The sequence below is a fragment of the Mustelus asterias genome, chromosome 21 (assembly GCF_964213995.1).
Source record: "Mustelus asterias chromosome 21, sMusAst1.hap1.1, whole genome shotgun sequence".
Taxonomy (NCBI): domain Eukaryota; kingdom Metazoa; phylum Chordata; class Chondrichthyes; order Carcharhiniformes; family Triakidae; genus Mustelus; species Mustelus asterias.
The window spans coordinates 18,279,157-18,292,935 of record NC_135821.1 but is presented as its reverse complement, the minus strand read 5'-3'; positions in this window follow the sequence as shown (position 1 = coordinate 18,292,935).

Here is a 13,779-nt window from a genome sequence, read left to right as displayed (position 1 = left end):
TCCCAATGATGGGGGGAGTCCAGAATTAGGGGTCATAGTTTGAGGATAAGGGGTAAACCTTTCAGAACTGAGGTGAGGAGAATATTCTTCACCCAGAGGGTGAAGAATTCACTACCACAGAATGTAGTTGAGGCCAAAATGTTGTCTGATTTCAAGAAGAAATTAGATATAGCTCTTGGGGCTAAAGGGATCAAGAGATATGGGGGGAAGAGGGTTTCAGGATATTGAATTCAATGATCAGCCATGATCATAATGAATGGCGGAGCAGGATCGAATGGCCTTCTCCTGCTTCTAGTTTCTATGTTTCGATTAACCCACTCATTGATACTGGCTATGGCAATAAATTAGATCCCACTTTTCATAGAATAGGATCCTTACAGTGCAGAAGGAGGCCATTCAGCCCATCAAGCCTGCACCGACAACAATCCCATCCAGCCCCTATCCCTTAATTTACCTGTTAATCCCTCTAACCTACACATCCTGGGACACTAAGGGGCAATTTATCATGGCCAATCCGCCTAACCCGCACCTCTTTGGAGTGTGGGAGAAAACCGGAGCACCCGGAGGAAACCCACGCAGACACGGGGAGAACGTGCAAACTCCACACAGACAGTGACCCGAGGCCAGAATTGAACCCGGGTCTCTGGAGCTGTGAGACTGCAGTGCTAACCACTGTGTCACCATTTGCCTCATAGAAACATAGAATCCCTACAGTGCAGAAGGAGGCCGTTCAGCCCATCAAGTCTGTACTGACCACAATCCCACCCAGGCCTTATTCCCGTAACCCTTCACATTTACCCTGCTAATCTCCCTGACACTAGGGTTAATTTAGCACAGCCAATCAACCTAACCCGCACATCTTTGGACAGTGGGAGGAAACCGGAGCACCCGGAAGAAACCCACGCAGACACGGGGAGAACGTGCAGACTCCGCACAGACAGCGACCGAGGCTGCAATCGAACCTGGATCCCTGGAGTTGTGAGGCAGCAGTGCTAACCACTGTGCCACCGTGCCACCCTTTTTGTCATCACTTACATTCGAACCATAGATGATCCATCAGAGCAGGAGGCTATTGAGCTCACCATGGCCCTTCGAAAGAGCTGGCAGATTAATCCCTGTCCTGCCCGTTCCCACCATTCAAGCAAATATTTCCCCTTCGATTATTTATTCAATTCCCTTCAGAATTTTGAATTTGAATGTTGAAGTTGCGTGCCGAGGGGCTGGAGTGGGAGGACGGGACTGACTGGATTCCTCTACAGACAGCCAGCATGAACGCAATGGGCTGAATAGCCACCTTCTGTGCCGGGGAGGCGATGGCCCAGTGGTGTTATCACTAGGCTGTAAATCCAGAAACTCAGTTAATGTTCTGGGGACCCGGGTTCGAATCCCGCCACAGCAGATGGTGTAATCTGAATTCAATTAAAAAATATCTGAAATTAAGAATCTACTGATGACCGTGAAACCATTGTCGGAAAAACCCATCTGGTTCACTAATGTCCTTTAGGGAAGGAAATCTGCTCGTTCATGGCTGATCTCATTGAATGGCGGAGCAGGCTCGAAGGGCTGAATGGCCCACTTCCACTCCTATATCTTATCTTCTGAGACCAGGAATGAGTCAAGTGAAATGTCTCTGAATTGCTTCGAAGGCAGTTATAACGTTTGTCAAATAAAGAAACCAGAACTGTACACAGTACGACAGACGTAATGACTGTGACTGACTCAATGCAAGTAACAATTGGATCTGCTTCCACCATTCTACCAGGCAGTGCTTTCCAGGTCATGACAACTCACTCGCTAAAAATACCTGTCCTCAAGTGAAAAGAACCGGGACGGCACAGTGGTTAGCACTGCTGCCTCACAGCGCCAGGGACCCGGGTTCAATTCTGGCTTCGGGTCACTGTCTGTGTGGAGTCTGCACAGTAAGAAGTCTCACAACACCAGGTTAAAGTCCAAGGTTTATTTGGTAGCACGAGCTTTCGGAGAATTGCCCCTTCATCAGGTGAATAATGTGTGGAGTTTGCACATTCTCCCCATGTCTGCATGGGTGTTCCAGTTTCCTCCCACAGTCTGAAAGGCGTGCTGGTTAGGGTGCATTGGTCGTGCTAAATTCTCCCTCTGTGTACCCGAACAGGAGCCAGAGCTTGGCCACTAGGGGCTTTTCACAGTAACTTCATTGTAGTGTTAATGTAAGCCTACTTAGAATCATGGAATCCCCACAGAATAGAAGGAGGCCATTTGGCCCATCGAGTCTGCACCGAGCACAATCCCACCCAGGCCCTATCCCCATAACCCCATGCATTTACCCAGGCTGGTCCCCCTGACACTAAGGGGCAATTTAGCCTGGCCAATCCACCTAACCCGCACATCTTTGGACTGTGGGAGGAAACCGGAACACCCGGAGGAAACCCACGCAGACACGGGGAGAACGTGCAGACTCTGCACAGACAGTGACCCAAGTCGGGAATCGAACCCGGGTCCCTGGCGCTGTGAGGCAGTAGTGCTAACCACTGTGCCACCCCTTGTGACATTAATAAATAAATTTTAAAACTTTAAAGCTTTAATGTAGATCCAGGGGACTGGGTGAGATTGGACAGTAAACAAAGATACCTGCCAGTAATAAATAAAATGTCATTATATTAGGAGCATGATGCTGAAAATCTCAACTAGGACCCAAACTGGTCCTGAAACCACAAATGTCCAGTATTAATGGAGGCGGAGCAGCTACAGGTGACCTATCTGCTCTCAGGAATCCCGCAGCTCATTTAAATATTCTAATAGAGCTGCGTGTCTCAGGTTTTAGCTCCAGAGAAAAATGTTATCCTGAGTGTCCCAGGGTCTCAGGAGAAACCTGTTGAGCTCATGAGGTCAAATCCATCATGGATTTGTAAAGGATAGGCCAGGTCTACTGAACCAAATTGATGCTTTATTGAGGAGACAGCTCATTTAAGATTATTTATTAGTGTCACAAGTAGGCTTACATTAACACTGCAATGAAGTTACAATGAAAATCCCCTAGTCACCACACTCTGGTGTCTGTTCAGGTACACTGAGGGAGAATTTAGCATGGCTGATGCTTAATGTGGTAGACAGAGGAATGTCTCGTGGGGGTGGATGTAGATGGGGCGGCACGGTGGCACAGTGGTTAGCACTGCTGCCTCACAGCACCAGGGACCCGGGTTCGATTTCCGGCTTGGATCACTGTCAGTGCGGAGTCCCCGTGTCTGCGTGGGTTTCCCCCGGGTGCTCCGATTTCCTCCCACGGTCCAAAGATGTGCAGGTTAGGTGGATTGGCCATGTTAAATTGCCCCTTAGTGTTAGGGGGACTAGCTAGGGTAAGTGCATGTGATTATGGGGATAGAGCCTGGGTGGGATTGTGGTCGGTGCAGACTTGATGGGCCGAATGGCCTCCTCCCCGCTGTAGGATTCTATGGTTTGTATGGACCTCCAGAAGACATTTGATAAGGTTCCACATAACAGGCTTTTAGCAACAGTGAAAGCTCATCAAACTCAGGCGGCACAGTGGTTAGCACCGTTGCTTCACAGCGCCAGGGTCCCAGGTTCAATTCCCAGCTTGGGTCACTGTCTGTGTGGAGTTTCCACATTCTCCCCGTGTCTGCGTGGGTTTCCTCCGGGTGCTCCGGTTTCCTCCCACATTCTGAAAGACGTGCTGGTTAGGTGCATTGACCCAAACAGGCACTGGACTGTGGCGACTAGGGAAATTTCACAGTTACTTCATTGCGGTGTTAATGAAAGCCTTACTTGTGACTAATAAATAAACTTTAACTTTTAAACTGAAGGGAAATTATTGACTCGCTGTGAAAGGAAGGGACAGAGAGGACGGATATACTAAAATGGAAGGTCGTGATCATAAGAATCTATGCTGGGGCCTCGACTATTTGCCACATTTAGAATCTGAGACAACTGTGGGCAGACCCAGGCCTGCAGGAATATTGTGATTTCCTGTTTCTTGTGCATGGGTTGCTGGTTCAGACTCAGGCGTTCAATGCAGCATGAACTTGTTCGCCAATGTATGCAACAAACAGCCCTTACGGTGAGCATTCGGAAAACCAATATCCCAGTCCACTCCAGGAGATTCCCCTTTCCAGCCCATGACCAGGACCTGTCAGCAGTGGATAGGTTCACATATCTTGGCACTTCACTCTCTCTTGAGCTGTCCATACTGACGACAAGACACATACAAGAACCGCCAAAGTACCACAGGCTTCAAACCTTAGTCAGGGAATGAAGAGGAGTTAAGTGCCTGCTAAACTGAAGTCGACAGAGCCCACTCTGCTCTGTGCACGTGAGGCATGGGACAGAATTTTCCGGGCCCTCCCCGCTGGTGGGGACTTTCAAATGGATTGCAGCATTGTACAACCGCCACTCCAGCCATGACGAGGCCATAACATTCCACCACAATGCCCAGAGGCTCAACCACCGTCATTTGAGCTGCCTTTGGCAGCTTAGGACAAGGAACAAAGAAAATTACAGCACAGGAACAGACCCTTCGGCCCTCCAAGCCTGCACCAACCATGTTGCCCATCTGAACTAAAACCCCCTACCCTTCCAGGGACCATATCTCTCCATTCCCATCCTATTCATGCATTTGTCAAAACGCCCCTTAAATGTCACTATCGTATCTGCTTCCAATACCTCCCCCGGCAGCGTGTTCCAGGCACGCACCACCCTCTGTCAAAAATGTGCCTCGTACATCTCCTTTAAACCTTGCCCCTCGCACCTTAAACCTAAACCCCCTAGTAATTGACTCTTCCACCCTGGGAAAAAGCTTCCGACTATCCACTCTGTCCATGACTCTCATAATCTTGTAGATTTCTATCAGGTCTCCCCTCAACCTCTGTCGTTCCAGTGAGAACAAACCAAGTTTCTCCAACGTCTCCTGATAGCTAATGCCCTCCATACCAGGCAGCATCCTGGTAAGTCTTTTCTGTACCCTCTCCAAAGCCTCCACATCCTTCTGGTAGTGTGGCGACCAGAATTGAACACTATATTCCAAGTGCAGCCTAACGAAGGTTCTATAAAGTTGTAACATGACTTGCCAATTTTCAAACTCAATGCCAGCTTCTGAAGATCAGATGGCAGGACTAAATATCAGACACTGAGGTGCTCAGCCAAGCAGGCATCGTCAAGCATCCACACCATATTGGGACAGCCACGATTGAGTTGGGCTGGTCATGTAGAATGCCTGACTCCCTGCTTACTCAAGTGAATCTTCAATGGAGAGCTTGAAATGGTCGAAAGCTTCAAGTTTTTAGGTGTCCAGATCACCAACAACCTGTCCTGGTTCCCCCCATGCCGACACTATAATTAAGAAAGCCCACCAACGCCCCTACTTTCTCAGAAGACTAAAGAAATTTGGCATGTCAGCTACGACTCTCACCAACTTTTACAGATGCACCATAGAAAGCATTCTTTCTGGTTGTATCACAGCTTGGTATGGCTCCTGCTCTGCCCAAAACCGCAAGAAACTACAAAAGGTCATGAACATAGTCCAATCCATCGCGCAAACCAGCCTCCCATCCATTGACTCTGTCTACACATCCCGCTGCCTCGGCAAAGCAGCCAGCATAATTAAGGACTATCGCACCCCGGACATTCTCTCTTCCGCCTTCTTCCGTCAGGAAAAAGATACAAAAGTCTGAGGTCACGTACCAACCGAGTCAAGAACAGCTTCTTCCCTGCTGCCATCAGACTTTTGAATGGACTTGCCTTGCATTAAGTTGATCTTTCTCTACACCCTAGCTATGACTGTAACACTACATTTTGCACGCTCTCCTTTCCTTCTCTATGAATGGTATGCTTCATCTGTATGGCGCGCAAGAAACAATACTTTTCACTGTATGTTAATACATGTGACAATAATAAGTCAAATCAAATCAGATCAGAAATCGGAATGCTGCTGGGATTTTCTGGGCTTTTGAATGGATTGCGGCATTGTACAACCCCACCCCCAGTATGATGTGGACTGTGCATCATCGCAATGCCCAGAGACTCAATCACTTTCACTTGAGCTGCCTTAGGGAGTTTAGAACAAAGAACAAAGAAAATTACTGCTCAAGAACAGGCCCTTTGGCCCTCCACGCCTGCACTGGCCATGCTGCCCGACTGAACTAAATCCCCCTACCCTTCCGGGGACCATAATCCCTCTATTTCCATCCTATTCATGCATTTGTCAAGACTTAAAAGTCACTATCGTATCCGCTTCCACTACCTCCCCCGCAGCGAGTTCCAGGCACCCACCACCCTCTGTGTAAAAAACTTGCCTCGTACATCTCCTTTAAACCTTGCCCCTCGCACCTTAAACCTGTGCCCCCTACTAATTGACTCTTCCACCCTGGGAAAAAGCTTCCGAGTATCCACTGTGTCCATGCCTCTCATAATCTTGTAGACTTCAATCAGTTCGCCCCTCAACCTCTGTCGTTCCAGTGAGAACAAACTGAGTTTCTCCAACCTCTCCCCATAGCTAATGCCCTCCATACCAGGCAACAACATCCTGGTAAATCTTTTCTGTACGCTCTCCAAAGCCTCCACATCCTTCTGGTACTGTGGCGACCAGAATTGAACACTATATTCCAAGTGCGACCTAACTAAGGTTCTATAAAGCGTCAACATGACTTGCCAATTTTTAAACTCAGTGCCAGCTTCTGAAGATCAGATGGCAGGACTAAATATCAGACACTGAGGTGCTCACCCGAGCAGGCATCGTCAAGCATCCACACCATATTGGGACAGCCACAACTGAGTTGGGCTGGTCATGTAGAATGCCTGACTCCCTGCTTACTCAAGTGAATTTTCAATGGAGAGCTTGAAATGGTTGTAAGCTTCAAGTTTTTAGGTGTCCAGATCACCAACCACCTGTCCTGGTCCCCCCATGCCAACACTATAGTTAAGAAAGCCCACCAACGCCTCTACTTTCTCAGAAGACTAAGGAAATTTGGCATGTCAGCTATGACTCTCACCAACATTTACAGATGCACCATAGAAAGCATTCTTTCTGGTTGTATCACAGCTTGGTATGGCTCGTGCTCTGCCCAAGACCGCAAGGAACAACAAAAGGTCGTGGATGTAGCCCAATCCATCGCGCAAACCAGCCTCCCATCCATTGACTCTGTCTACACTTCCTGCTGCCTCGGCAAAGCAGCCGGCATAATTAAGGACCCGACACACCCCTTCTCTCTTCCACCTTCTTCCATCGGGAAACAGATACAAAAGTCTGAGGTCACGTACCAACCGACTCAAGAACAGCTTCTTCCCTCCTGCCGTCAGACTTTTGAATAGATCTACCTCGCAGCAAGTTGATCTTTCTCTACACCCTAGCTATGACTGTAACACTACATTCTGCACTCTCTCCTTTCCTTCTCTATGAAAGGTATGCTTTGTCTGTATAGCGCACAAGAAACAATACTTTTCACTGTATACTAATATATGTGACAATAATAAATCAAATCAAATCAAACCACTACAAAGACACCTGAAGGCTTCCCTTAGGAGTTCTGATAGCAACTTGGGTGTCCTGGGAGAAGCTTGTCCAGGATTCTTGCATCCAGTGTAGCCACAATAAATAAAACAGTTTCACCAATGGGAAATACATAAACATGGTTTGTACTTGCGTACAGCTTGTACTGCTGTCTCACAGCGTCAGGGACCCGGGTTCGATTCCCGGCTTGGGTCACTGTCTGTGTGGAGTTTGCACGTTCTCCCCGTGTCGGCGTGGGTTTCCTCCGGGTGCTCCGGTTTCCTCCCACTGTCCAAAGATGTGCGGATTAGGTTCAATGGCCGTGCTAAACTGCCCCTTAGTGTCAGAGGGACTGGCGAGGGTAAATGCATGGGGTTATGGGGATAGGTCCCGGTTGGGATTGTTTTCGGCGCAGGCTTGATGGGCCGAATGGCCTCCTTTTGTACTGTAGGATTCGCTGATTCTACTCCCTGGAATATGACAGGCTATGATGTGATTCCACTGCGGTTTAGGATCCTGAAGTAATTAATACGACAGATGGAGGAAAAATGTGTTCTATTGGAGGGAGAGACAACTTTAAAGTCAGAACCATTAAAAAGACCAATTGATCGAGGGGGATGGGGGGGCAGGGAGTAATCAGGTGTGGGGGGTGTGGAAATACTCCACATTCCCACTCCTGCCATGGGACTTTGTCTCAAAGTGGGAGAATTCCGCCCGACATTGTTCATTCAGGTATGTCCTACAAAAGAAACCAGTTAACAAACTTGTGCGTAGGATCCTTTTCAATCTATTTGTGCATCTCATGGGACAAAACATTTCAAAGCTGATTTTTTTTTTTAACACAGAGGGTACAGAAAAGATTTACCAGAATGTTGCCTGGTATGGAGGTCATTAGCTATGAGGAGATGTTGGAGAAACTCGGTGGGGCGGCACGGTGGTACAGTGGTTAGCACCGCTGCTTCACAGCTCCAGGGACCCGGGTTCGATTCCCGGCTCGGGTCACTGCCTGTGTGGAGTTTGCACATTCTTCCCGTGTCTGCGTGGGTTTCCTCCGGGTGCTCCGGTTTCCTCCCACAGTCTGAAAGACGCGCTGGTTAGGGTGCATTGACCCGAACAGGCGCCGGACTGTGGTGACTAGGGGAATTTCACAGTAACTTTGCTACTGTGTTAATGTAAGCATTACTTGTGACTAATAAATAAACTTTACTTCGTTCTCACTGGAACGACGGAGGTTGAGGAGCGACCTGATAGAAGTCTACAAGATTATGAGAGGCATGGACAGAGTGGACAGTCAGAAGCTTTTTCCCAGGGTGGAAGAGTCTGGAATGGACTGCCCGGGGAAGTGGTGGGAGCAGGTGCAATTGCGGCATTTAAGGGCCAACTAGACGAATACGTGAATAGGATGGGAATGAAGGATACGGACTCTTGTGAGTGCATACAATTTTAATTTAGGCAGGCATCATGATCGGCACAGGGTTGGAGGGCCAAAGGGCCTGTTCCTGTGCTCTACTGTTCTTTGTTCTTTTCTTTGTTCTTTGACGGATGCACGGGTGAGTCTAGCTAAAAGGGTCACATCGCAAGGCAGGATGTTTTAACAGGTGCTGGGGCCGCACATATTCCAGTGACGCCTCTGCCTCTTGCAGCCGGACACACAGCCCTATTGTACAGGAGTTAATCTCTTTAATGCCAGCTGCTTTTGGGCTACTCCCACTCATTTGTTCTTTATTAAAAATTCTATCATACTTATTAACCGACTGTAAGGAGTTTACTCAGAAGCATGTGGGATCCTTGGTTTTATTAATTGGACTATAGCGGTTCAAGATGGCGGCTCACCACCATCTTTTCCATGGCAACTGGGGATGGGTAATAAAGGCTGACCTAGCCAGCAAGGCCCACATTCGAGGAATGAATATATTTTTCAAAAGGAATGGAGCACAACAGCACGGAATTTGTGCTGAGCCTTTAAAACATTTATAAAACGCCGGTTAGGCCTCAGCAAGAGTATTGTGTCCAATTCCAGGGACCACAATTTAGGAAGGATGTCAAGATCTGGAAGAGGGTGCAGAGGAGATTTACTGGAATGACACCAGGAATGAGGGACTTCAGTTATAATATACATATTTGAAAAGGAAATATTTGCAGAGTAATGGAGAACTTTAGTGACGGGAATATATTAGCAACACTAATTGGGTAGCCCTTCCAAACATCCAGCACAGATATGATAGGCGAAATGATCTCTTTCTGCACTATATGAGGCAGAAATGTTGAGGTGATAATGCCCCCTTTTTGGATTTTGGAACTGAGATGAAAAGAAATTTCTTCACCCAGAGGCTGGTGAATGTGTGGAATTTACTACACAAGTAGTTGAGGCCAAAACGTTGTGTGATTTCAAGAAGAAATTATATATAGCTCTAGGGGCCAAAGGGATCGAGGGATATGAGGGCGGAAGGGGGGATCAGGATATTGAATTATGTTACAGTTATATAAAACATTGGTTAAGCCACATTTGGAATAACTGTACCCAATTCTGGTCTCCATACTCCCAGAAGCATGTGGAGGCTTTGGAGAGAGTACAGAAAAGGTTTACCAGGATGTTGCCTGGTATGGAGGGTATTAGCTATGAGGAGAGGTTGAATAAACTGGGATTGTTCTCCATGGAAAGACAGAGGCTGAGGGGCGACCTAATAGAAGTTTATAAAATTATGAGGGGATAGGGTGAACAGTTGGAAGCTTTTTCCCAGGGCAGAAATGACAATTGCAAGGGGGCACAAGTTCAAGATAAGAGGATAAAGGTTCAGTGGAGATGTGCGGGGGAACCTTTTTACACAGAGGGTGATGGGGGCCTGGAATGCACTGCCAAGTGAGGTGGTTGAAGCAGTTACGTGGTTAAGGTGGCTCACCATCACCTTCTCAAGGGGCAATTAGGGATGGACAATAAATGCTGGCCTAGCCAACGAAGCCCACACCCCATGAAAGAATATAAAGAAAAGAAGTAGTACACAGGTCCATTGTTACGGCCAAATCCTGGCAGTGAACTCGGGCGTGGGGAAGAATTCAATGAAGTTTTATTGAAAGATCGGCAGGGCCCCCAGTCCCTGAACTCTGCGAGTGTGCTGTCCATTGATGGGCTCCCCTTTGCCCCATAATTAAGCAAAGCCGGTGTGTGTCAGGTGTCTGAATGGGGATCTCAGACATTAGAGGCAGGTCCTGCATTGGCAGAGTGGAAACCTCTGTGACGGCACCAAGAATTCCATCGAGCGAGATGGTGATTGAAACACCAAATGTGACCAACAGTGGAGGGGAAAGGTCAGCTTTGGGTCGGACTGAATGACTAAGTGAAACTTTGTGTGCCATTGTCATGGGATGCGTAGCCTCTGAAGATTCCCAGGAATGCAAAGGTCCCAGAGGACCACAAAGGAAATGTAACATGTCACTTTTTGATGAGTTATTGATCATTCAATTAAGTAAAGCCGATTAAAAGCTTTGCATTACATTGAATGCGCAGCACAGAGAGCTGATTCAGCTGATCCATGTCAGTGTTTATGGTTAATCGAAACCTGCTCCCAACGGACTTCACACCATCAGAGAATCAGAATCATAGAATGGCCGTGAGTATCAATTCAAGGCCAGCTCTCTCTCAGAGTTACTCAGCTGGTCCCACATCGCGATTTTCCCTGTGGATGTGCAAGCATTCTTTCATCAGATCATGATCCAATTCCCTTTCGAAAGACATGATTGAATCTGTCTCCACCACACTCTCAGACAGTGCATCCCAGATCCGAACCACTCACTGTGTGAATCTGTCTCCACCACGCTCTCAGACAGTACATTCCAGATCCTAACCATTCGCTGTGTGAATCAGTCTCCACCACACTCTCAGACAGTGCATTCCACCTCCTAACCACTCGCTGTGTGAATCTGCCTCCACCACACTCTCAGACAGTACATTCCAGATCCTAACCATTCGCTGTGTGAATCTGTCTCCACCACACTGTCAGACAGTGCATTCCAGATCCTAACCACTCGCTGGGCCCGATTTTACCAAACTTTCGCGCCCGCTTTTGGGCGCGAAATCGTGGTAAAGTTGGGCGTCGGGCCTAAAACGCGGTCCAGACCCGACCCAAGGCCAATCGCACCGTTACCAACGGCCGATCCGGGCGCCGATCCGGCGCGCGCCCAAATCGGCCAGCTGGCCGATTTAAATGCATTTGCATGAATTTAAATCGGCATAATGAAGCCCGCGCCCAACTTACCCAAGGTTTCCCACTTTACGAGGCTCCGATCCGATCGGCGCCCATGCATTTACCGTGTTGCTGAATTCAGGTCCGATAGGGCTTCAACTCAGCAACTGAACCGCCGAATCGTCCCCGACCACCCTTCGCGGAGCGCCTCCGTGAACCACCCTGGCAGCCCCCACCACCCCCCCCCCCCCCCCCCACACCCCCCGATCGGCCCACCTTGGAACACAGACCCCACCAGCAGCCCCCCCCGCTGCCCCCCCACCCCACGCCCCCGACCTACCTTGATCACTGATGTCCATCGAAAGCATCTTGCGATCCTGGATCCTGGCCTGGCTCCGGGGGTCCTGATGGGTAGGGTGACGTCTCTTCACTGGGGGGGGGGGGGGCAAAGGGGGGGAATGTGATGTCTCTTCCCTGAGGGGGGGTAGGGGGGGCTGAGATGTCACATCCACCCCCCCTCCCCCCCCTCAGGGAAGAGACGTCACATTCCCCCCCCCCACAGGGAAGAGACATCACGACATCACATCCCACCCCCCCCTACCCCCCCCCTCCTCAGGGAAGAGATGTCACATCCCCACCCACCCCCCCCCCGCCCCCCCACTGTCAGCGCTGCCCCTTTGACTTTCGCGCTCGGGCGCGCTGAGTGCTGTCGGCCCCAAACTGCGCATGCGCAGTTCGATGCTCCGACAGATGCAAATGCACAAGCCCCGCCCACTGGACCCTCGCCGAAAAAAGGCATATGGGGGCGCTGGAGCGCAGCTGCCGGGTGTGGGTCTGATTTACGTCCGCACCCGGCACTTAGAGCCGATTTGGTAAAATCGGCCCCGCTATGTGAATCTGTCTCCACCACACTCTCAGACAGTACATTCCAGATCCTAACCACTCACTGTGTGAATCTGTCTCCACCACACTCTCAGACAGTACATTCCAGATCCTCACCACTCACTGTGTGAATCTGTATCCACCACACTCTCAGACAGTACATTCCAGATCCTAACCACTCGCTGTGTGAGTCTGTCTCCACCACACTCTCAGACAGTGCATTCCAGATCCTAACCACTCACTGTGTGAATCTGTCTCCACCACACTCTCAGATAGTGTATTCCAGATCCTAACCACTCGCTGTGTGAACCTGTCTCCACCACACTCTCAGACAATGCATTCCAGATCCTAACCACTCGCTGTGTGAATCTGTCTCCCCCACACTCTCAGACAGTGCATTCTAGATCCTAACCACTCGCTGTGTGAACCTGTCTCCACCACACTCTCAGACAGTGCATTCTAGATCCTAACCACTCGCTGTGTGAATCTGTCTCCACCACACTCTCAGACAGTGCATTCTAGATCCTAACCACTCACTGTATGAACCTGTCTCCACCACACTCTCAGACAGTACATTCCAGATCCTAACCACTCACTGTGTGAATCTGTCTCCACCACACTCTCAGACAGTGCATTCCAGATCCTAACCACTCACTGGCTATGCGTTTTTTTCTCATGTTGCCCTGGATATTTTGCCACTGACTTTAAATCTGTGTCCTCAATCATTTCCTCCTTATCTCCTTTGTCCAGATCCTGTCATGATTTTGAGCACCCCAATTAAGTCTCCTCTCAATTTTCTCTTCGCTAAAGAGAATTCTCACCAACCTTTATAAATGCACCATAGAAAGCAGTCTTTCCGGATGTATCACAGCTCTGTACAGCTCCTGGTCTGTGCAAGACCACAAGAAACTACAAGGGGTTGTGACCATAGCCCAGTCCGTCACTCAAACCAGCCTCCCAATCATTGACACTGTCCACACTTCCCGCTGCCTCAGAAAAGCAGCCAGCATAAAATCAAGGACCCCACACACCCCGGACATTCTCTCTTTCACCTTCTTCTGTCGGGAAAAAGATACAAAAGTCTGAGGTCATGTACCAATCGGCTCAAGAACAGCTTCTTCCCTGCTGCCATCAGACTTTTGAATGGACCTACCTCGCATTAAGATGATCTCTGTCTACACCCTAGCTATGACTGTAACACTACATTCTGCACTCTCTCCTTTCCTTCTCTATGAACGGTAT